Source organism: Sebastes umbrosus, chromosome 12 (genome assembly GCF_015220745.1).
Source record: "Sebastes umbrosus isolate fSebUmb1 chromosome 12, fSebUmb1.pri, whole genome shotgun sequence".
Classification (NCBI taxonomy): Eukaryota; Metazoa; Chordata; class Actinopteri; order Perciformes; family Sebastidae; genus Sebastes; species Sebastes umbrosus.
In genome coordinates, this window is record NC_051280.1 from 28639379 (window position 1) to 28661261 (window position 21883).

The window sequence follows — 21883 nt, forward strand, 5'->3', positions numbered from 1 at the left end:
CCTCTCGCCTGTGCGCAGCGCTCTGGCTCGGCCGCTCCTTCCTTCCTTCCTTCCTTCCTCATTTCCTCTCCCACAGCTGGCTCTCTCTCCTCCTCCTCGGATGCTGCTGCTTCTCCTCCTCTCACACGCCGCCGCGCTGGACCACAGATACATCGGACGGAGGAGTGTGTGGAAATGACTGACTACCTGTTTTGCATGGTCTGAATTTCGGGGGGAATTCGCACGGTCGGAAAAGGAAAGGAGTGGAGAGAGGGAGGAAAGAAGAGGAGGCTCTCCATCAGCCCAGAGGGAATTTATTTTACAGTAAGCAGGCGCAATGTCATTCCAGCTTCCTCGTCTCACACCTCCTCCCATCCGTTATGAAAAAAAAGCAATGCTAGAATGAATGACAACCTGCTGGAGGATGAATATATATATGGCTGCATGGCTGATGTGTGTTTTGTTCGCAGTGTGTGCCAGATGTTGTTGCTATACAGGTTTATTCAGAGGCGTGGTGTGGATTGTGTGTTTTATTATGATGCGCTAAAGGGCTGTGGTGCGCCTGGAAAATGGAAACCCTCGCCATCCATCCATCCATCCATCCATGGGAGGGTGTGTGGGGGTCGGATGAGAGGAGGAGGAGGAGGAGGGGAGGTTGGCTGAAAAATGTTTTTTCAGATTGACCTAAATGTGATGCGATATTATCGCGATTATCGCAGGTGACATCGGCTTATCGTGACCGGCTGCAACGTCTTTGTGTTGCCTCTTTTGCAGGGCAGTGCGAGGAGAATATTGTGTTTCCTCTCCTGCAGCCATCAAGCAGGCATGCTATTCAAACTGATGATGAAGAGCACCTTGCATGCATGCCCGTGTGCTCCAGCTCCGGCCTGCTTCAATCGCTTCCATGTTGATCACTATAAAAAAACAACCACCACATTGTGTGTTTTGTGATCAGCTCCAGGCTGCTTCATCATCCTCCCCACATGTAGAGTAATTAATCTCATTCATCACATTGCCAAGACGACTGTGTGTTTCAACAGAGAGAGACAGAGCATCATAATGTTTTGCTCGTGTTAATTGTGTGGATTTCTGCTCTGTGACCTGGCAGAAATTGGGGCCTTGCTATAGTGAATTAGTCCTCATATAGCCTTACGGGGGATCTCTCTCTCTATAGCACGCTGTGGCAGTTTAGGATGCCTCATTTAAAAGTTTAATTCCGGTGTTTTCTCTTCAGGGCTGTGGATCACAGATCGCTCCCAAGATGGAGGAGCTACCCAGCCCTAATAAGAAGTTTAATGTGATGGACATTGGGGAGGTTGGGGGAAGCCACACAGAGAGAGAGAGAGAGAAAGAGAGAGAGAGAGGCTTCTGATTAGTGTCTGGCAGTCTTATTAAATTGGTCATCAACAAGCTGCTTATTTCACATTGACCATTGTGCGTTTACAGTATGTTGTGGCAGATGTTTTGCATTAGGTTTGATAGGAAACGCATGACAAAGATCAGTGGGATGTGGCAGCGTGAAAAATGAGCTTAGTAGTGATGGTGACATATTTATTGAGGTGAATAGTGAAGAGAGAATTGATGCTAGTTCCTCGATGCCTTTTAATCTCTGTATCATGTGGGTGAGATATGCAGCCGCCCACTAGACCGACGGAGAGTCCCACAGCGCCGATTTAACACTAGAACCAGTCAAATAGAAACACATCAGTTGTCAGATTGTAGCACTTTAGTCTTCATTATTATTTAGCTGTTGTGTTTTAGAGACTGTTTTAGTGTTTGTACTGACTCTTCGCTTTCTGCAGTGGTTACCCAACAACACATTCTCACTACCAACTCGTCAAATACCGCCGCTTGGTCAGTGCCCTTCAGCACCTTGCGTTACTTTTGGACGGACCAGGGACGGCGTGTTAATTTACGCTTGTTACATGCATGGTGTCCTTTCAAAATAAACTTCACAGGAAGTTAGGTTTAGGAAACACAACCACTTAGTTAGGGTTAGGAAACGGTCGTGGTAGACGTTAATTTCACTGACTAATGACTCACATGACTAGCAGTTCACTTGACTCACGGGACTGACGATACAGACGAGTCCCGTGACAAAATAAGTCAACGTTAGCCTCTCACGCTATTAATACTACATCACTTGCTCCGACCGTCTACCAACGCCGCAGGTGGGTTTACATTGGAGCTAGTTGGAAGCCCGGTTCGTCACATACTGTTGCTAAAGGGTGCCTCCATGCGTCGGTTTCCGATGCCGAGGGGCGCTTACTAAACAGCGGCCTTTGACGAGAGTGAGAACGGGTTATTCACAACATTTTTGGCATGTGACCCTTTTAAGGAATAGTTCAACATTTCCAGAAATGTGCTTATTTGCTTTCTTGCTGAGAGTCAGATAAGAATATCGATTCCACTCTCATATGTGTAGGCTAAAAATTAAGCTACAGCTAGCAGCCGTTTAGCTAAGCTTAGCATAAAGACTGAAAGTAGAGGGAAACTGCTAGCCTGGATCGTCCAAAAGTAGGGAGGAGGTTGGGGTGGATGAGTAGATCAAAAAACACCAGACTTTCTTTTACCCAAACCACGATCTTTTCCTAAACCTAACAAAGTAGTTTTGTTACCTAAACCTAACCAAGTTTTTGCTGTGAACATGGAAATTTATTTTGAAAAGACTGTATGTTTGTAATGAGCGGAAATTGACACGTGTTGCTGGACTCTCGTAGGAAAATGCACGAAAAATGAGGAATAACTTTTCCTAACATATCATACAAACCTTTGTATGAGGATATGTTGAAAACTAAGTAAAGTATACTCATGACCTCTTGTCACGGGTTTCATATGCGAATCGATTTTAGAGATCTAAAAAGGTAAAACTATCCTGGGTTTTACAATTAAAAAAGCAAAGATAATAAAAAAGTCCAAATATAAACATATCGTGACCGCTCAGATTGATTATGCGACCCCTTGCGGGGGTCCCCACCTCCATGTTGGCAACCACAGATTACCACTATCTGGCCCCATAAGCCACAGCAGATATCTACTATCACTGTTTTAATACAAGCTCTTTTTCTCACGGCATGACTCTGGCACGAACATGATCACAGTTTCAACTCCTTGTCTCCAGCATTCATTCGGTCTGCCAGAGTGCACACAAACAGCTTGAGTCAACCGACTGCTACAAGCTAGATTAGCAGCATCTCAAAGCGGAGCTCTAGTAAACACTTAACACACACAGGTGAAACTGCCAGCCAGTGTTCTCGTCACACAACATTTAACTGATCAAAGAGCTTCCCTTCCCAAATGCTGCTGCACGCCTTCCCGTAACACACTAAGCAGCATTACAGGAAGTCTTCAGAGTGCATTCACCTACTCCTACTCTGGGGTATAATAGAGCACCAACCCGCCCCAACCCCTCTTTCCATTTCTCTGCCTAATTGCCAAAGATTCATGGTGGAGTGACCCTATCGCTACGGCCCTAGTGAAAAGCGGTGCACAGAGGTGTCAAGAGTGTATTATCATCCCTTTTTTTCCAAAGAGCCGCCTCAGCTGCTGCAGCCTCAACAGGCTTTATTAAGTTTTTATATTAAGAAGATGATACATGAGATGTAGACTCTTAATAACCTCTTGCTGACACAGATCCCAGACATGAATAACTGCCCTTGCGCAACATCTGCGGCCAAAATATGTTGTATCTATTGCTCTCTCGGTCTCCAGACTAATTAATAGGGCTGTCAATCGATTAAAATTGTGATTAATTGCCTGATTGTCTATAGTTAATCAAGATTAATCACAAATTAATTGCATATCTTTTATCGGTTCAAAATATACCTTAAAGGGAGATTTGTCAAGTATTTAATACTCAACATGGACAAATGTGCTAGCTTTATACAAATGTATGCATATATTTATTATTAGAAATCAATTAACAACACAAAATGACAAATATTGTCCAGAAACCCTCACAGGTACTGCATTTAGCATAAAAAATATGCTCAAATTATAACAAGGCAAACTGAAGCAGAGGTCAAGAGACCCCTTTGAAAATGGCCATGCCAGTTTTTCCTCGCCAAAATTTAGTGTAAGTTTAGAGCGTCATTTAGTCTCCTTCGTTACAAGTTAGTGTGACATGGTTGGTACGAATGCATTCCTTAGGTTTGTAGTACCTCCACTTCTTATAAACAGTCATGGTGCTGGTGTGGTCTTTGTTGCCCTTTGAGATTCTTCTTAGCGATGTCACCATCTTCCCAAATCTCAGCAATCAACTTGGTGCGTACAGTGTCAATATTACCATGTATTACCTTTGAATAATAGACCCAAGCTGTCCTTTAAAGGTACAGTGTGTAGGATTTGGCGGCATTTAGTGGTGTGGTTGCAGATTGCAACCAACATAATACCGCTCCGCTCACTCCTCCCTTCCCAAGACTGCGGTAACGTGAGCCGCCGAGTGTAAAACCGCGGTAATGCCGTTGGCCTCGCTAAGAGGCCATCCTTGCCATAATACTTTAGGAGCAACGGAAGTCAGACGGCGGCTGGCGGTAACACGGTTTTGCACTCTGCGGCTCACGTTACCGCAGTTTCACAAGCGTGTCGGAGAACTACGGTGGCTGTAAGGTAACGTAAAAGTGTGAAAGGCTCTCACTAGAGCCAGTGTTTGGTTTGTCTGTTCTGAGCTACTGTAGAAACATGGCGGACTCCGTGAAGAGGACCCGCTCCCTATGTAGATATAAACGGCTCATTCTAAGCTAATGAAATCACAATGATTCTTAGTTTCAGGAGATTATACACTAATAAAAACATAGTTATGAATATTATATCCCATTTCTGCTAATAGATCCCCTGAAATTTTACACACTGTTCCTTTAAACTTGTAGTAACCTAACTACAATGACTGTTTCAAAGGTGAATCACAATTAGGTTGCATGTCAGTTAGTAGTATTTGTCATTGATAAAAACAAATCAGCAATCAGCACTTTAATGTGTGAGCATTCAAAATGTGATTTGACCACTAACACAAAATCTGAATCTGTTAGATCATCTGTGCTTAAACTGGAGGCGCATCGGTCCAAAACCTGCTCAATTATTCAATACCTCAAGGAGCTCAGTGTGAAAAATCAAGAACAAACTGCAGCAAGAAAGAAGAAGAAGAAGCTCCACTAGTTGAGACTAGCCATCAGGGATACTATGCATAAAATAAAGTATATAGGAGGGGGGGGTTGACAAACACTTAATTAGTATGAGACATCATATGACCCACTTTTGTAGCAGCATTAGCATGCTTTAGTAACTTCAAAGTCAAAGTTGTTTTTTCTCGAGTGGTTATGTTATTTCATCTACCCCCTGTAGACTTTATGTAACATTATATAGAAGAAGCAGCTCTGCAGCTCTGATCATGTAACACAATTGTCAAAAATAATATTTCATATGTAACATGATGTATCATTCTGCTGCTATTACTACTCTACTATTTGCACCCTTATTTTATTGTCTTTTAAAACAACCACAGTCACGGTGAGATGAACTGACGATCACGAGCCGAGATACGTTCTGCGGTAAAAGCATTCACTTCCTCTGTGAATCAGCCTTCTATTGTCCCGAACCCGATAATCTCTGCTGATAACCTTGTTCAGAAAGAGAGACACATGGCAAGAGAGGGAGAGAATGTGTGTTGCCAGGTCATTGTATTCCAATCATGGCTGCATCTGATTCATATCGCAGCTGGCGCGACCCCCTCCTTCAGTGAGGAGATGGGGAAGATGGGTTGCCTGGTCAACAACCTCTTTATTCCTTGAACCGTTCAGAGCAGAAACACAGTAGGAGGAGATGCAAAAAGAAAAGTAGGACAAGTCGCTGACATCACGGCCCACGTTTACTTGCAAGGAATAATAATAATACAATGGATATACAGTATGTAGTACTCTTCAAAACAGCATTATTAATGCTGTAAAAACAGTAAGAATCTGGTGATACAATACAACAATTCAATATATTGCGATTTTTTTTTTTAGGAAAACTGTCGCAGTATAAAGAACACACCAGAAATACATCATTTTAGATTAGGCAAAAATAACATTTATACTGCATCCAAAAAACTGCATGGTTTTTGCCCCAAACTGCATGTGATAAACTGGTCATGTCTGTAACTGGGAGACTTGTGGGTACCCATAGAACCCATTTTCATTCACATTTCTTGAGGTCTTAGGTCAAGGGACCCCTGTGAAAATCGCCATGCCAGTTTTTCCTCACCAAACTTTAGTGTAATTTTGAAGCCTCCTTCTCGACGAGCTAGTACGACATGGTTGGTACCAATGGATCCCTTAGGTTTTTCTAGTTTCATATGATGCCAGTATCTTCACTAGCTTTACTTTACTGGCTTTAAAACTGAGTCTGCTACAACCTAAAAATCAAACGTTATCTTAACTTTCAAGTCAATTGTTAACGTATAGTTTAAGGCCTTTCCCTTCAGTCATTTCAGTGCAGTCTAATGTCATGTCGTGAGTTTTATAGCTAGGTCACTGCACATTTACTGCTACCACCATAACAACATCAACTTTGATAGTCTGTTAGATATACTGTAGGCTAGTCCATTTCTCCATCCTCTTATATATAAACTCTGCACTGTTGGATCAGACTGTTTGTCTTTATAGTGTTTGGTTACTGGTGATAAACATTCTGATGTTTTGAGTATTTATGCAGGAGCACCTCAAGATTTGGTTTTAGTTCTACTCTTGTTTTAATGTAGCTAATTCCTCATCAATCGCAATTGCAAATTAACATATACATAAATGAACAGATTATCCTCTTTTGCCAGTCCCTTAATTTACATTTAGTTGTCTATAGCGTGCTCACACTTTTATTAAATTTGTCTGAAATAAGACAACTCAGAGCTTAAACCAGTGCCTCAGCAGTCTGGAGGGATGGGGTCTGGAGCACATGATTCAGACAAACAGCAGATCATGTATAGTATATGACACTTCAACTAATGGCATTTCTGAGTCGCCTTACTTATCATAAAAACGTAATGGCATGCTTAGCAAAGACATGTTGTGGCTATTGCTGAACTGAAAGTTCAAAAGTTTGCATGGCAACTACAGTACGGTTAAAGTGAGGCAAAGATCCTGGTTGTGGTGAATAAACTATATGGTTAAAGTTAGGAAAGGATGTGGTTACAGTAAGGGTTAAAGCAAATGTTAAGTGCAGGTCTGTAACAGGATGCAAACTCCGGTCTCCCGCATCAAACTTAGGTGCACTACACATCTGTCCTCTCTTGACTAACCTGGTGAAGAACCACATCCTGAGTGCATGTACATGAAGTCACTGATGGAGGTCTAACGGAGCCGGTGTTGACCCACGTTGTATACACAGTATATTAAAACCTACAGAGCTAATCAGGTGCAAAAATCAGGTGACAAGAGCGACCACCAACCTCACTCTGCAGCTTCCACTTGTGGGTCCGACTGCTTCGCTAATGGATGATGACAAATAACAGCTGCACTTTGCTTCCCCGTCTCAGGCGCTGAGTGGTTTTCCCTCTTCTCCGCTGCCCTAAGAGGAGAGAGGAGCCGAGCGGGAGCTATGGAGAGGGTAATGGTTGTTTGTCGGACACATCATTTTGTCACTTGAGTTTTGCTCATTTCATTCGATGGTTGAGTGTGCACTTGGCAGTCGGGAAAACTCTCCTTGCAAAATTTGCTTTGCACCTATATTTACGGTATATGGCACCAGACACTTGAAGTGAAAATGCGACCACGTCTGTCTCACTCTGCTCGGTCGAATAATGTCATTTAGTTCAATTTAGTAATAAAAAAAGACATGCTCAGCCAAAAGAGCTATTTTTTTAATCACCGCAGCACATAAATGAGCGACGGCTACATGCGAGGCAGGTTCAGGTCCAGGTCTGTCAACGTTCGTCTCAGTCAGTCCGCCATCCCTCTCGCTGTCTGGCAAAGCTCAGACCCCCGCGTGTCCTTCTGCACCGAGGGAGACAATAATGCTCCTCCTAATCCACCTCTCACTGCATTGCTCACCCAATCAATCCCCCGCGGAGTGGGACGTTGCCAAGTCGCCGGTTGCCAAGTTGTGGTTGCCGTGGCAACAGCGACTCGGGGCTTCGCCGTGATGTCAGCCAGGTGCGGTGTGGCAGTTTGGGCTCTAACAAGGCCGACCCTTGTTGGTGGATAATGAGCAAGACTCCGCTGTCATGGCGATGACTCTTTTCGGTGCACGAGGGGAGGTCAGCGAGGGGCGACTCCCAATTAGCTTGGAGTGTGCGAGGTACAGGGTGAGTGGGTGGGAGTGGGAGTGGGATGGGAACGTTTTCCACCTGTGGTTTCTTACTGTATGTTTGTGTGTTGACAAATTTGAAACACATTTTTTTCAGTACCAATACCAAAGATGTACTTTTTTTTTCATCACAAATGAAAAGTAATCACATTACTTTATGTTACTTTTGTTACTCAGCACAGTTCCGTCACAGGTGACTTAAACACATTATATATTCTGTGTTTAACGTGTGTAAAAAGACATGATAGTTAGTCAGCCTGCCTTTTGGAGGCATTTGCTGACAGGAGCGTATCTGTAGATGTCCCCAGGGTCCTACGTTCCCCAGGGTAATATCCTCTTAATATGACACATTAACGAGACCTTTCAAAGGGTCTTATGTTCTCAGCAATGTATCTAGGTCAAATGTTGGAATCACCCACCTACAGCTTATAGCCAACTTGATCCTTGAAACCTACGCTTTCGAATTTGCGGGCAAGATAGTTTTCTTTTTTTTCAAATATTGATATTTCCACAGTAGCTGAACAGATTTATTCCATTCAAACTGCATTTGAAATGTCCATTGCCCTTCATTCTTTTGCAGTTTGAACTGCAAAGATAGCCCTTACCAATCTCTGACGATGGTAGTTTATATCAAGAACACAGGACGCTGGGAACATAGAACCCCTGGGAACATAGGACACTGGGAACTTACGGTTGACCCCTTTGCTGACCACCAAGAGCTAGCTTAACGTTAGCCCCGGTGACTGCACACGGCACTCCAGAGGTCCCATCCTCATAGTGAAGCTGCCGGTTTAACAAACATTCAAATTTCAGACAAAACCAGCTTCTGAATGTTGTTTTACCACTGGCTAACGTTAGCAAGCCAGCTAAAAACTCACAACATCAACGCTGCACCAGTGGGCAACCTCCGGGTCTGAAAAGTGAAGCCAATGAATTAAACGTGCATTCTTTCTAATAGCAAAATGAGAAAATGAGCCTACTTCTAACTTGATTTATTACATCAGTAAACATTGTAAACATGAGTTTATGGTCTCAATCGCTAGTTTCAAGTCTTCTTCAATACAGCATGATGTCCATTTAGTAAATTATGGTCCCATTTAGAGTCAAACAGACCATAAAGCAGGGGATGCTCTAGGGCGTGGCTAGCCTGTGATTGACAGGTTGCTACCATGGCGTTGTCCGGTCTGGGAATTGTCCCTGTTGAAGTTAATCATAACCTTTTTGGTCGCCTAAAAAAAGCCTTATTAGCTCCATCCTCTCGTGTCACCTCTGGTTGCAAATAACCAATATGGCGACAACCAATATGCCAAACTCGAGGCTTCAAAATGGCAGTACGCAAACCAATGGGTGACGTCATGGTGACTACGTCCACTTACAGTCTATGCGCTGCACCAAGCACGTACCGGACCAGTATGTCCACTGAATACACAGAGACCAAACCAAAAATGGTATAAGAATTTTAAATTAAGGAATATGTACTCTATATTTTTTTTGCCATTTAATAGCCATTACCAACTTTGTTCAGATTTTGTCAGACTTTAATAAAGCATCAGCCGTCAAGACAATTGGTCTCAAAGCTCTAAAATGATATCAGAATGAACATGCCAAATATAAGAACTAACTTTCTATTTGTTTTAGGGTTATACAAACCTTTGTATGATCATGCTGCCCTTTATTTACCCCTCATGATTTCAGTGGGCTAAACAGAACAAACACTAGGTACCAGAGCTTTCAGACCTTTTTACCTGCTCAATCTATTTCACTGAAAAAAAGCCAGTTGTTCTTTTATTTTGTAAGCTCAAATGTAACTGTGACTTTGCATGCCCTTGTCTTTTTGCATGCATGTGTGTGTTTGACTGGGTGGGCGTTGGAGGACTGGCTGCAGCCTGACAGCCGCTCTTTGTTCTCACATGCCTTTAGCGTTTATGAACTCTTATGTGTAAGTGGGCCTTACATAATTACAAATGAGCTTCTTATCCATAATTCTGCAGAGAGAAAGCCATTATGTCCTGCAGAGCTTATTGGAGCTGTGAAGTTTTACAAAAAAAAGAAATGACAGATTGTGGTGGTCAAACACCCATTCATCACTTATCACCTTGATGAGAACAATTCGCACTGTGCTTTATTTTACTGCCTTGTGTTCGTTGGCTGTGGCAGAGGATGAATTCATGCAGATTTGTTTCACAGATGGTGGCAGAGAGAGCATTTTCATCTGGGTGTGAAACGAATGGGTTTGCAGAGGACATTTGTTTTGTGCCCTCTTGTGATATTTTTTGAAGCTTTGGTCCTTTTTGTGTCCAGTTTAATGAAACAATCATATTGGCAATTAACAGTTTGTTTCAACATTTTCAAATGATGGAAATTGGTGAAAGGGTTATTTTCTTCTTTGTCCCCAACCACCCCACCCTCCTTGGCGCCATTGTTTAGTTTTTTTTACCCTGTTCGTTGTTGCATTTTTGCTGACTTGGTGGTTTGTGTGGGGGTCTGTTGCAGACTGCCTGCGCTTCAGGCTGTGTCCTTGACTGTTTTCTGACCAAAAACACTTCCATTTTTGGAAAAAATTACCTGATGTGGACGTTTCATATGAGGAAATAACCGCTCAACCAATTAAATATGAAGACGGCGAAGTAAAAAAAAAAAGCACAATCAAAAATGTGAGGGGATCTTTTCTCTTTCTCTGACAATTTTTTTAATTCATAAGCATTTTTTTAACTTTAAAGGGCATTTTGGTGCCCCGGGCCCTCATTATTTTCTAACCCTGTGCAAGCATTTGCTTGCTTGCAGGTTTTGTGTGTGTGTGTGTGTGTGTGTGTACGCGTGCAGCAGAGGAAGTGGCGTAAGGCCAGTGTAGCCCAGCTTTGTCTGGCTTTAATGCCACTTCATTCACTGTACTCACATCCAGCCAGCGCCCTGACAGCTACTAATCTCCTCTTTATCTTAAAGGTTTGCTCAGCACTTTGGCATCCCATTCAGACGGGTGCAAGCCAAAGATTTTAGGCAGCAAAGCGGCACTCCTAGTTGACTGCTCTGCTAAGTCCATTAGTTGTCATTGTGCTTTGGAGTAGCGAGGTCGGTTTGGATTGTCACTTTTGTCAATGAAAGGTCACTGTGCTTCATTAGGATACATATCTGGCAGACCGTATGTCTTTGCATGTGTTGTATGCATGGTACAAGCGACAAAACAAAGAACGCCAATATTAGATGATTCTGCCAAACCACGGATTACTATTGGATGGATTGCCATGACATTTTCTAAAGATATTCCCAGTGCCCAGAGGATGAATCCAGTGTTGCTGAATTACTGTTAAGTCCCCTTTAGCAACTATTTTTCAAAAAGCACCTAGCGACAAATCTGGTGGCGGATCGTAACTCCTCTCACTTGAAGGGGAGTCACCATTATTTCTCAGTGAATGTGCTCTTACAGTATGTGGCTCTCTGCGGTGACTGTGTTGAGTCAGTGAGGGAGAGAAGCAGCAAGTTCAGTCAACCAATCATCAGCCAGACAGAAATGTGAATGGCCTGAATGTACGTACCAAATGACCAAACCAATTCAGGGATCTCCTTTGTTTTTATTCTACATGATTTAATTGACTATTTAAGTTTTATTTTATCCCAAAATACACATCCTGAATATATCTGCAGTACACCTTTGAGCCTCATGAGGGAGCCTGAATGTTCGTATTGTTCTGATAATTTTAGCGTACTTATAACATTGAATCTAACATGTTGAGAGGAAAAACTCTGAACCTGATAGCACATAAATAAAACAAAGTTGTCATTTATAAAACGTATATCGCTTCAAAATGGCAGATAATATAAAGTGAGGCGGAAAATGGTAATACAAATGGTCAGAAACGTTCATTTACGCACAAATTTGCTCTTCGCCTATTGTGAACTGGGTCGCCATGGTTCGTCATTTTTAAAAAAGTGGATCTACAGAAAAATAAGTGTGGGAGACACTGGAATAGATGATGAAGGATTCCATTCATAAACAAAAAGAGTTACGACTTAAAAAAACGGAAATTTCACAGAATCTCTCGCAGTCAAACGTGACTTTAGTGTAAACAAACATGGCGGACGACGGGCAGGAAGAATTAGCGATGTTAGTTTTTGCACGACTCTGCACTGAAAATTCACAAAGAAAAAAGAAAAATAATGGATGAAGTCATGGAGACATGTTAAATAAACACTTGTTGTTGCAACATATCAACTAGTTGGTCCTCCACTTCTGATCTTACTACTACTTTATGCTTTGCGTTTTGCATTAGCTCATGCATTAGCCGCGGTGGTTGTCCTTCCTTCTTCAGTCAGCTTGGTTTTCAATTGGCTATCGTTCTTTCTCACGTGACAGCGTCATCAGCTGTCCTTGGGGTTCACTACACACAACAGGATATCCAATAGTAAATATTGAACATGTTTAATATTTGAAATCGGTGTGGCCAGGATGGACTTCGGAGCCGATCGGGGATGTAAAAAACACTCTTAACATACCTCACACCACAGGAACATCTGGAAAGATAATCTTTAGAACCATCAAAAAATCAAGGCGTTGCTGAACATTGTCGGGAGCAGGGAATCAGGCCCAAAATCGTCTTGATTCCCGTGTAGTGTGCTCGGCATTAGTCACAGAGCTGCAATGCAATACTCTTGTTCAGGTGGTCATTTTCTGCCAGTGAAGGGCCACTGCGCTTTACTGTCACACAATGTCTAGAAAATTAAATGTGTTCGCTCTTTGCAATGCTGTGTCCATTAACCTTAACAGCGGAGTCATCCTTCATTCACATTCTGTCACCACAATGGCCGGGATGAGGTCACGAGTGGGCAAACATTGGGACCTTTTGTGCTTGAAGAAGATATGAGTCATCACATTTGTTGATCTATCAAACAGCGCTGGCTGTAGTGGCCACTTACCAACATATGATTTCAACACAAACAATAAGTCCAGAACGAAAATCCATTTCCAAAGATAAGTCCATTTATTTCTGTTTGGGTATAGCGTTGTGTGTCTGCGTGTGTGTGTGGTTGAACTGGTTTTGCTTCCCCTGTCTAAAGCAAACCTCGTCCTTGTTAGCAGACGTGATAATAGTGAATAGGAAACCTCGGGGGTGTCAACAGAAATAACCAGGGGAGTAAACAAGGTATGTAGATGATTATACAACACATAATGTAGGTAAGCCATCTCTTGTTAATAAAACAAAGACGTGGTAAAAATAAATGTGAATAACTCCTACACCAGCATTAAATTACCCGTTCATGCTTTCCCTGCTCAAAAATAAAGAACCTTTTATATCCAGGATAAAGAAAACAGTACTTGTGGGTTTTTTCTTCTTCTAGAGATTAGTCACATGCGAAAACATTAACAGAACTAATTAGGCGGAAAGGTCTTGCTATGAGATATTTAGACATGAAATAAGCAGTGCAAATAACGAGGATGTCGTTTCCAGTCACCGCCTGTGAAATTACCCCCTGGCTCACATCGAGGCCACGCCCATGCTGTTTGTGCTCCGCTCTGGATTTGGGATTATATGAAAGGAGTGATGTCATTGATCTGCCTGGCCGGGGCTACACACACACAAACACACACACACACACACACACACACACACACACACTGATGCAATCAATAGAAACCCACCTGAAACTTTTAGTGAAGGAGTTTATATGAATGCTTTCCTAAAATTCATCTTTTCATATCCAGTGCTTGAAGTGGGAAAAACGAAATGCCAGTATTCCTCTTATTCACATGTTGGCGTGTGTATCAACCGGTATCAGCAATCTCTTGCGACTTGTTCCTATTTATTCATTATTTCTTTAAGCGTGTTATACTGAGTCAGTCATAATCAGCTGTGGTTTTATACTCGGGCTATGCATCATCTATAGTAGGTCTATAATACTCAAGCAATATTCCAACTGGAACATTATAGGGTTATGGTGGTGTGTTTGTATTACGGCTGTCGAAGTTAACACGATAATGCATTAACGCAAATTCGTTTTAACATCACTGATTTCTTAAACGCATTAACACAATCAATGTTTTGTAGCAGGCTTAGTTTTAAAGCTAGAGTGAAGATACTGGTATCATATGAAACTAAAGAAACCTAAAGAATCCATTGGTACCAACCGTGTCATACTAGCTTGTCAAGAAGGAGGCTAAATAACGCTTCAAACTTGCTCTACATTTTGGCGAGGAAAAACTGTCATGGCTATTTTCAAAGGGGTTCCTTGACCTCTGACCTCAAGATATGTGAATGAAAATGGGTTCTATGCGTACCCACGAGTCTCCCCTTTACAGACATGCCCACTTTATGATAATCACATGCAGTTTGGGGGCAAGTCATAGTCAAGCCAGCACACTGACACACTGACAGCTGTGTTATGATTTGAGCATATATTTATTTCTGGACAATATTTGTCATTGTTTTGTGTTGTTACTTGATTTCCAATAATAAATATATACATACATTTGTATATAGCAGCATATTTGCCCCGTCCCATGTCGATAAGAGTATTAAATACTTGACAAATCTCGCTTTAAGGTACATTTTGAACAGATACAAAATGTGTGATTAATTTTTGATTAATCACGATTAACTATTTTAATCGATTGACAGCCCTAGTTTGTATAATTACACATAGTGTTAATAGTTAAAGTGCTTTCCTGTGTTATTTATAGCTTATAGTAGGGTATCATTCAGGTTTTAGGAGCAGTGTCCCAGACAGGATGATGATGATTACGCAGAAAGACGAGATAATATATTATAAAGCTGCACATTATGAAAGTCATTAGAGTACGGATTGAACTTGTTGAAGTTTTCATCAGTTCTTCTGGGACATAGAAGAGATTGAGGTATTTTAATCAGCATTGATGTCAAAAAAAAAACAGGACATTTACACTTGGGAAATAGAACGAGATGGAAATCAAATCAAAGATGTTTGTACTTTTTTTATAGCTGGTGTGAATCAGCCATCGGACACACTCTGTCAGCTACTGTATTGGGGACTTTTTCGGGTGTTTTATCACCAGACCCAGTCAGGCAAAAAAAAGACTCCAGCGTTTGGCAGCTGCTGATTGAAAATGTCACACGGCGCCTCCTTGAAGACAAACCCTGAATGAGCTTCTGAACATGGCTCAAAGGAATTATTTTCTCTCAGACCTTTTAAACTTTGAATAATAAGGATTTGTCAGGTTGAGCTCGGCGTCTCACCGGTGACTAAGCGTCGTCTGACTTAGAGATGAAGAGACTTTGCCGTTTATTGGCAAAGGGTCAAATCCCTTGGAGATTTTCACTCAGCCGGCTAACATACTGCACCCCATGTGTTCACGTTAGAGCCGGGAAATTCCTTATTTGCTCTCCTATCAGCTGCTGTAGTAAAATAACAGTGTGTCCTTACTTATCTTAGCCTTCAGGCTAAGTTAATGAATCTCATTGATTTGTTGCAGTGCAATAACACGGTGTCCTTAGTTAACTCGCTTTCAGCTTAATTAATGGAAGACATTGATCAGACAATGATAAGCTGGATATGTGTGTATCTGCAGAGCTAGACCTTTATGTTAAACGCCTGGATATGTGTGACTCCCACTTTCCTCTTTGTGCCCCACACATTAATATTCATCACATTTTGATTGCCAAACAACTTGTGATTTATGTACACAATTTCAGGGCAATCCATCCAACAGTTGTTCAGATATTTTGGTCTGGACCAAAGTGGTGGACCAAATGATTTACTGATGTTGCGATCCATAGCACCCATTTCGAATGTAATTGGCCGTTATCAGCCGTTATCATCCTAATGCTTCAGACGGGCCAAACTGCACCTTCTACGTTGTGAAAGTGAAAGTGAAACTTGACGTTGTGAATTGAAACAAAACAACTTTAGGTTTAGGTAACAAAACTACTTGGTTAGGTTTAGGAAAGGATCGTGGTTTGGGTTCAAATAAATATGTGTGTTAAGTATGTGATGTTAGTTAAGTACATAAGTTATGTAACAAAAGTATATTACTACAGCCACTAGATGTAGTAATATACTTTTGTATATTTTGTTTGTAGATGCTTAGAGATTGAAATGCAGACCTGTCTTTTGTGAAACATCAAGCAGTATATCCAGTATGTCCACATGCTAATGAGTTCACTGAATCTGAGCGAGTGGTAAGGCTTAGCCATGGATGTATTAAGAGAACTAGATACAGCGTTGGAGGCAGGCTCCCGTTCATTCCTATGAGAGTTGCTCAGTGGCGCGTGAAGCAAAAATGCCTCGACTGCAGAGTGATTAAATTACCGATTTTCCACATCCATTTGGCCCATAGAGCAGGCGCAGCAGCGTTTCCTTTAACTCCGCCTCCCAGCCCTCGCTCCAGGCTCGCTCTGGGTCTCATTCACATGAACGGAGGAAGGGAAATAACTCTGGAGTCGGCTATGAGTGCATTTGACAACTTTTAGGACCTAATGATTTAAATAAGGGCTGAATAATAAGGGTGAAGTTGATTAACCTAAAAAAAAAAAAAAAAACATGCGCTGAGTTACAGACGTCTCCTTCCCAATGTAAGTCTATGGGAAAAAGTATTTTTGGGCCCAATGGCACAGGATTTTGTTCGAGGATTTGTCGAAAGTTTTGTTTGGGGGCGAGGAGGCCTCGGCTTTTCTTAGATACACTGTTTGGCCACTACGAACATTTGCTTCAAAGCCCAGCGCATTCATTGGGGCTTGGTGCAGTATAAACTGCTGCTAATGACCTTGTATTCTGACCTTGTGTTTACCCGAGCAGGAATTTATTTGGCACAGTTGTATACAGTTTCTCTTTAATTTCTTCCTACATGTTTTTCTTAAAAGTTCTCTCTACGATATCCAGAGCATTAATATAGCAGCAAACAGCTATTTGCTATGTAAAGATATAGAGGAGTAATGTCTACCTGAGCAGAGAATGAAGTCACCCCCACTCTGTGTGTGTTGTAATCAGAGCTTCTCCGTGCTTTTCTTACGTAGCCGGACCGGCCACACGTGCCTGTTAGTGCATGTGAGCGTGCCCCACTAGCTAGCTCACGGCGGCCGCTACACTGCTCTCATATGGCGATTACAGCTGATAACACCGTCCTGTTAGCTTTAGCATGAAGGGTGCGTTTGTTTTTACTCCTGTCCTGTCGGTTGATTGCCTCTACTTGTTCAAAGAGTAAAATGTTCCAGCCCTGGTTTTATTTTTGGGGGGTTTTCATATCAGTGCTGCAGTACATAGAATTAACCTTTGTCATTGTTTATTATAATCAATTTAAAGAAGACTATATAAGGTCACTCTTATTAGTGCCTTTCCTACTTGAAGTGGCTGAACATGCATGACTTTCTGTTTGATTTCAACACCTCCGCAGATGGGGATCTAGTCTCCTGCCACTTGAAACATGTGGCTTACAGGCCTGGCCTCTTATGTTAGAGCATGGAGAGGGCTGGAGAGGAGAGAATATTAGACAGCAGTAAGAGTGAGGAAGTGGATACAAATGCAAAAAGAGGCAAGAAGAGGCTTTATGTACGCAGTGAACATTCTTCACCAGCGACTGTGGGAGCCAGTGACACATGAAATATGAGAGACAGCAGCACTCTCCACTATTTATAGCACTGCAAGAGAGAAGGAGAAAGATAGAGAAAGCGGCCACACCACATACACTTCAGGGCACAGTTGGCATCATTTTTTCATTCGCTAAAGAGGAATTGCGCCCAATTTTTAGAATGCACATATGTCACAGCGATGGCATCGGACAGGCCAGTCCGTGTTCGTGAGCATATACAAGGTTCCTTCCGTAGCAGAAGAAGCTGAATAAGTCTCTGGCCATCAGTTTTCTTTTTTAACTCACAGAGCTAAACAGATGCTCGGGGGAAGCGCTGGTCGTGGCTTTGTGTTGCCGCTTTGTGACGATTCGAAACCCATCTGTAGCTCGGCACTGTTTTTGTGCAAACTGCTAAAAATGTATCAGTGCTGCTGGGAACGCAACAGCACGTCCTGTTCTGCTGAAGATAATGATGAATAGAAGCCAAAATGAGCCGAGTCAAAGTGGGCGCGCAGCTTAAAGAATCATTCCCGTTATGTGATGTTATGTTTAGATGAAGCTTTGACCTGTGAGTTGGAAACAAAAGAGGCTGGATATCATCATTTGCTTCTCAATAGAAATGGGCAACCATTGCTAAATTAATAAGTGTTAAAGGGCGACTGTGACTATGTATAGATGGATGAATATTTAAAGAACACTCATCATTAGACATCATCTACTATGGCACTGGTTCCCAACCTGGGGGTCCCGACCCCCACTAGGGGTTGCCAAAGCTTCACGGGGGCCCTTCTTGATTTTAAGGGGTATAAGACAACTATAAAAAAAAATATACAGTTAGCCTATATCTCAGCATTTCATAGATATCTGCAAAGAAAACTATATTAAATTTGGATAAAAAATTAGAGCTGAAATAAGGTAACGCGAAATAACGCGTTAACGCAAATTCGTTTTAACGCCACTAATTTCTTTAACGTACTAACGCAACTTGCGATTTTTATGTTGCAGCAGGCTGAGTCTTAAAGCTACAGTGACGATACTGGTATCATATGAAGCTAGAAAACCTAAGGAATCCATTGATACCAACCATGTCATACTAGCTTGTCGTGAAGGAGACTAAATAACGCAATTGCACTCTAAATTTTGGCATACCCACGAGTCTCCCCTTTACAGAGATGCCCACTTTATGATGATCACATGCAGTTTGGTCCAAGTCATAGTCAAGTCGTTAGGTTACTCAATGATTGAAAAGTGGTCCCTTAAGGAAAAAGGTTGGGAACTGCTGCACTACAGCATGTTGTTTTTGATGTGAGATGATTTAGATTGAGAATTGCATAATATGTCAGTACTGTCGGCCAAAGAAGCATCAGAACATCAGCTCATTGGAGGAAGACTTTGATTTGTGATGCAGGATAAAGAAATAGCCTGGCCCTGTACCACCTTTACTTCAACAAAGAAATACATCTTTCATCTTTGTTTTTTTCCCAAGACATAAAAAGTACCACTTTTGCAGTTTAAAAAATGCTGAGTGCTCTTGGACAGCTCTTTGCTTCTTCACATTTCATTTTTTTTTCTCACAGTGTCCCGACTTGCATCATGATGCCCAAACCACAGTCAGCTCAGCTGCTTCACGCTGCTGTTCTCGTGCTTGGAGTCGAAGCCGAGGGCAGTCGCGCCTCTTTGATGCTGCCTCCCATAAGCGATTTTCTTCAGTGATGTCATTTCTTCTGAGAAAAGCCCTTCAAAGTCGGGCTGATGTATTATGCATGGCGCTACAGTAGTTAGCCAGTGTGCTAGTAGTGCTCTGGGGTGGTGGTGGTGGTGATGCTCGCAGTGCTGAGAATAGCAATGGGAAGCCTTTGTACTGCAGGCTCTATGGTCGACATTTTGCATGCCTCAGTGTATGTTCTATTTAAGCGCTTTCCGTGTGTAAACACATTACAGAGATATCAGTGGACTATGCATACATTGGAGAAGGATACGCTGAACACTAATGTGCACTGCAAGAAAATCCCATTTTAAATATTTTGCAACAGAATACAACTTTTTTTTTGTCTGATTTTTTTTCTAATTGGTAACTTTAAGAGCCGTGTGTATTTGTAAAGATGAAAAACATCACAATGAAACAGCATTTTGAGATTATCTACCCAAATTTATTTCATATAAAACATGTTGTCCACATTTTCCCATTTTATATATTGTAAGTTTTGAGGATTTTATGGAGGGCTGGAGATGATGAAGTTTTTATTTTATGATCTCAACACAAGATTTGTTTTTCAAAAGAAACTAATTGGTATGCCAATATCACAAAATAAATCTTTGCTATTTAATTATCTACTAATCCTCCTAAGACCCAGCAATTCATTTTTGTCCTTTGTGGGACTTGCTTCTATTATTTTTTTCCCATAAAAATGTCTATACTTCAGGAAACAGAGAACTGAGTGAGGCAGAAAAGATTTTTTTCAAAAATGATTGAGGGAGAGTCAGACAATAGAGCAGGTTTTAAAAAATTTTTATGAAGAATTATTATTAAGAATTAAAAAAATATATTATTATTTTATCATTACCAAATTGTATTTTTTCTTTAGGAAAAAAGTGACCCAATGTCCAATACAAGGGGCGTTATAAAAAATATATTACAACATCATTTCTTACATCCCAATTAAGTTATGTAAAAGAAAATATAAAATAAATATTAACCCCTTTTTTTCTTCCGGGTCTCAGGAGGTTATATCTAGTTATACCTATATACTATACCTAGTTTTTGCGTTGTGTCCTTCATCGTCGGCTGTAGTCTGCCCGCGTCGGAGGCTTTTTTGGTCGATTCACCATATTAACACGCCGGCTGAGCTCGTCGGTGAGAGAAATCACTCTGATTGGCTGTTCAGCTTTAGCAAAAAAGTGCACGAGAAGAGAAACGAAAGTGAGGAAAGCAAGCAAACGAGTCAAGAAGGCGCAAACAGAAGGCTCTTCTCAGTTTTCAACATGGAGATTCTATCATTCATGTAGATGTTAATAGATTCTGCCATTTCGAAGACTGTTCACAGCAGTGTAGCGTGCCGTGTGGCTAAAGCAGACACCAGTCTCAGGCATTATTGGTGGAGTTTAGCGCGTCAGTCTCGGTTTTATTATTTGCTGGGATGTATCTTGGGTATATCCTGAAACTCAGGAATTGAACCTGTGGTTTTACAATCAGTAAACCCCCTCTGCAAATACAACTCTGCCCCACTTATTTACTTCACTGATGAGCATGTAAAGTAAACCCACAGGAGTTTAGTTCTAAAAGACACTCTGGCAGCTTTTTTCCTCCCGACAAAACGCCACAGTTTGTACAAAGCAGTTAACTTTGAAGCGTCTCTCAGCCTGTAACTTTCATTCCCCAGCATCCTCTCGCTCAACAAACAGCTTTGTCATGATGCAGAGTCGTCTGTCATCCAGCGGTTTGAATTCCTTTGTGGGTGGAGGAGGGCAGCGTGAGTTTTAATTTGTCTTTGCACTGTGTTTATCACCGCCGTTGTAACCTCTGTAATTATACCATGTGGTGAAGCCGCTCGCGAACGCAGCTCACCCAGAGGATCTGTGGAAAATTATGTATAATTCATGATGTTGATCGTATTTTTAGCTGCTCCGGCTTGCTTGTTTGGAGACAGGGATGTAGCATTAAACAAGGGTTACTTTGTAATGAAGATGAGGATCTACTCCGTGAGTGAACAGTTTGTTTTCCTCCTCTTTTAACTTTCGTCCGCTGCCCGCCGGGAGGTTGAGCTTTTTTTTTTTTCTTTTAGGTTCCCCCTTCTGTATTTTCAAAGGTAAGAAAATCAACCTCAGCGCCCGAGTTAATGTCATTCTTTATTCTTATTTAACTGATATTTTTCTTTTCAAGTTAAAACACTGTAGTACATTCAAAGCAGTGCCATTACTTTACATAAAAATGTAATGTCTTAAGCTCAGAATTGTCCACATTTCCCTGTTCGTTAGAGAGGCATAATTTATGTGAGAAAGCTAGGAGTGCCTTCTTTCATTTTAAATTGGAGACGACTGACTACATGATGTTTGAGTCATGAGAGGCAGATCTTTATGAGCGCTAATCAGAAGTCT

General features: G+C 41.6%; 1 protein-coding gene across 7 annotated transcripts in view; it reads left to right on the forward strand.

Moving 5' to 3' along the window:
- The window catches only part of ctnnd2b (catenin (cadherin-associated protein), delta 2b), a 180712-nt gene continuing 158829 nt past the window's right edge, over nucleotides 1-21883 (forward strand). For all 7 annotated transcript variants that reach the window (XM_037787547.1, XM_037787550.1, XM_037787553.1 and 4 more), the window contains exon 1: nucleotides 1-303. The gene's annotated coding sequence lies outside the window, so the exon portion shown is untranslated. The remainder of the gene's footprint in view (nucleotides 304-21883) is intronic.